Below are 4,258 nucleotides of genomic sequence, written 5' to 3'. Positions count from 1 at the left end.
GGAGAGGAGAGGAGAGGAGAGGAGAGGAGAGGAGAGGGAGAGAGAGAGAGAGAGAGAGAGAGAGAGAGAGAGAGAGAGAGAGAACCAACTGTATAATGGTGGGGGATGAGGCTCACCAGAGGGCTTGTTCTGCCATGGAGTCTTGAATGTCTAAACGTCATTAGAGGAAGAAGATAAAGACAGGAGGGAGCCTACACAGAATGGAGTGAGCGGTTCTGAGCAGGTGGGAGAGGAGGGAATGCAAAGCCCGGGGGGGGGGGGCTGGGAGGAAGGACCCATCTGTGGTACCCACGGATGGATGTGGTATAGGCAGGTTGTAGGTGTCTCTGTGAAATGGGGCGCGAAGCCATCAGGTAAAGGAGAGAGGGATGGAAGCAACTCGGTTTGTGGAGCTGGGAAATCTGAGCAGAAGAGAGGCAGTTGATAGGAAGGAATGCTGGTGAATCATGAGACGTCAGTGATGGGGGACTTGTGTGTTTGTGCAGCATGCAGAAAGCAGTGCTAGCATCAGGACCAGGGCTTTGATAAATGGGTAGGAAGGGACAGGTGACTGGGGAGAGTCAGGGGAGGTGGCATGAGTGCAGGTAAGATGCTTAACCACGGACTCAATGGACCCACTGAACGCTAAAGACGCTGGCAGAGATCTTGGTCCTGATGCAAGCTTGTAGGGATGGAGAGGTGGTGGCAGACAGCATGAATTTGGTGCGAGGGGGAACAGTTTAGGGTAACAGCAAGGGCTTTGGTGAGACAGAGACTGAGGCTGGGGGGATAAGGTCATTAGGAATGAGGTCAAAGGCCTGGGAAGTTTGGGTGTTGTGTGGGTGTTCCCATGGATGCTTTCCCAGGGGAAGGGAAGACCTGAGACACATATCAGGTCTCCAGCAACTGGACCGAAGGTGCCAGTGAGTACTGTAGCACGCACATCTAGCATAGCCTGTCTACAGTGAGGCTGAAGAGAGGAGCGGAGCTGAGGGACTTGGCGTTCCCTAGTGTACCAGGTCTTGAGACACAGAAGAGAACAGTATGGAGAGACAGACAGCTTGGAAACATGGGAGGAGAGGAGAAAGAACAAAGGGCACCATTAAGTTGGAGGCACCTGGGAGCTAATACTCTAGGGACCATTGGTTACCGACACAGGGTCATAGAGGTTGAAGGCTGGAGCCAATGTTCTCTGAAGATGGTTGGCTCCAAGCTCCATCACTGGAGGACATGGCTTAGCTTGGGGGAACAGCTGTCACTGAGCATATCCTCCCATGCTTCTATAGAAACACAGTGGTCCAGTCTTTTATAGGCCCCCGAATTTGCTGAGGTCAAACCCAGGCAGTCCTCAGCCTTAACCATCGGGCCTTATGACTTCTCTCTATGCTATGACTGTTCGTGTCCATTCTCACTAGCATTCTGCCTGATCTTTTGTTCTTTGCTGGGTCCCGTTGGCATTTTGACCATCAGATCAAGAACCTAAATCCTTGCTGGATGTGGCAGCAGGAGCCTGTAACCCCCGGCACTAGGGGGGGATGCAGAAGCAGGTAGATGACTGCAAATTTGGTCTATATAACAAGACCCCATGCTAAAACACAAAAGCAAACAAAGGCGAAAGAGTTTATACTCCAGTCAGGTAATTCTGAATTTCAATCCAGCCACAGAGGAGCTGAGGGATTCAGTCAGACTTCAGTCTTCGCTTCCATCAAATCAGGAGGCAGAGGCAAAAAGAGTCAAGGTTAGCCACAACTGCATGGCAAGGCCTCTCTCAAAGAACTGGAGTGATAGAAGCTCCATCTTAGCCTGTTGTGAAGATTTCTATGTGATGCAGATAAAGTGCTTAGCACGGTTACTGATACAAAGTGAGGGCTAACACACACATCTTACGTTTACTGGTTCTTACTGTGTGCCAAGCCATCTTCAAAAAAACTTTCTGCCTAATAATTACGTCATTCTCTTAACAGCTCTGCCAAGTGGGGGCTCTTTTCCCTTCAGTCCCATTTGTTGAGGGAACCTTTGCGCAGGGAGGCTGAGCACTGTTCAAGGGGAAACCCCATTAAGGATTGAAGCTGAGGTCAAACCCAGGCAGTCCTCAGCCTCAACCGTCGCGCCATATGGCTTCTCTCTATGCTATGAATGTTAGTAATTACTAACTATTACCACTAACCATCATAAAATTTTTCAAGAATTTCATTGCCAAGTTTAGTTAACTCAGGCTTGGTGTCCATACTAAGCTGGTGGCTGTATATGGGCTTTGATACTTCCTTGGTCGCCTTCCTCTGTCCACTGGGCTGGGCCCTTCTGCCTCCCAGTGGCTCAAGCTGGCAGAGTTCAAGCTCTTTAGGAACCATTGGCTGTCAGACCCAGGGCCTCTCCCTATTGAGATCTCCCTACCAGACACCCCAGTGACACAGCCTGGGACAGGGTAGTCATGGAGTCATTTCCCTTCTTTCTTCCCTTCTTCCTGTTCCTGTCATGACCTCAAGGTCACTTTGTGTCCTGCGGGTTCTGGTGAGACTGTTCTGGCCATTCATCTCAGTGTCCTGTTCCTTCCTTTCTGGGTCTCCTCTGTCGGGTCTCACAAGCACCTGTTCTCCAGTCTGCTGAGGGCTGGGGAAGGCAGATTGAAGCGGGTAAGGGAGTCTCTCAGAGAGTCTGGGGTGCAGGCCTTGAAGGGTCCACTTGGTCAGGGAGATTTCTCTGGTGTCAAGAGTTTTCATGAAGACCATTTGTTGCTGGGAGCCTTGACTCAAACTCTGGTGACTTGGCAGGCATTCTAGAATCATCACATAGCTGGTCATCACATAGCTAGTGCCAAGAGGTGCGGAGGATACGGCTTTCTCTGGGTGACGGTTGTGTGACTTGTCCTGGGAATACATCAAGGAGTGTCTATTCGCCCCAGCTCGGGGGAGCATTGACCAAGCACAGTGCCTAGTTTGGCGTAGCGATGAGTTCACTGAGGTGGTTTTACGATGACTCCGGGCAGGTACATCACTGGGAAGTGCCCTTGGACAGCTATACCACTGAAGGTCCTGTCCCTCTCACAGACAACTCGGCAAAAGACAAACCACAGAGCTTCCTTGTGAGCTTCCTCGCTCTCTCCATGATGGACTATCAATAGGCATGATCTTGTGCAAGTCTGCTACAGGCAAGCACACCTCCTTGGATATGTCCAACTTGGAGGGAATATCCTCCCAACAGTGCTCTCCCTGCGATCCCTCAGCAAAGTGAGCTCCCGAATGGCAGAGTCTTCGTCAACCTCATCTGCCAACAGAGAAGGTGTATTGCTCTGAACAGGGACCTTATTTGTTGTGTATCTGATTCTATCTTCTAGATTTCAGAAGAGAGGAATTGAGCAGGAAATGATGAACATGGTAATAAAAACACTTGTAACTATGTCGGCAATAGTTGCCATGTGGCACAGGCATTGTTCTAAGCCCCGATACAGCTACCAGCTTCCTATGGACACCAGGCCCAACCCTGGGTTAACTAAACTTAATGTAATGTAATGTTCTGTCATGCAATGTAATGTTTTATATAGATATTAATTAAATCCTCACAGCCTCAGGAGACGGGTATTGGCATCACTTCCACTGATGGATGAGGAAGTTGATTTTGTGATATCAAGTATCATTCTATAATATAATATCATTATAATATCTTTATATAATATAATAAAATAAGCAAGTACTCACTTGCGTATTGGTGAGGACTGGGGCTGGGATTTGAACTACAATAGTGTAGTTTCAGAACGGGCTCTTGATGAAGACGTGCGCCCCCTTTCTGTTTCTGAACCCAGACACCAGGGACAGATGCTCAACCTCTTCAGCTGAGGGAGAGGAATTGGTTCGGTGTTTGAGATACCTTGGGACTCCTTAGTGAGGAAGTGGGACATCTTGTCTAAGTTCATACAACTCAAAGTGGTAATAATCCTGGTATTGAAACCAAGACCTGACCAGTTCAGCTATTTAGCCTGGGAACACACACTGACCATGGTTTGTTTGGGTTCCACAATTTTCCTGAGCAGTCCAGTGGGGAGTGACAGGCAGGCCCTTGATGGGGAATAGGCTGAGCCTTACCAGGGCTAAGGTTGGGGTCAGAGGGACTCTGGTTAAACAATGTGTGAGTTCCTAAAGCTGGTGATGGCTGGTTCGCTGCCCTCCTCTGGCCCTGTGGACTTGGGGACTGGGCATCTCCCTGGGCCTCTGGCAGGGAGCGAGCAGTGCCTGAGGCAGGAGGCAGGCAGGCTCGTTGCGGTCCCTGCCCATCTGGGGAGTGC

The sequence above is a fragment of the Mus pahari genome, chromosome 6, assembly GCF_900095145.1.
Source record: "Mus pahari chromosome 6, PAHARI_EIJ_v1.1, whole genome shotgun sequence".
In the NCBI taxonomy this organism is placed as follows: Eukaryota; Metazoa; Chordata; class Mammalia; order Rodentia; family Muridae; genus Mus; species Mus pahari.
The sequence above is the reverse complement of the archived record's forward strand: the minus strand, read 5'-3'. Positions refer to the sequence as shown.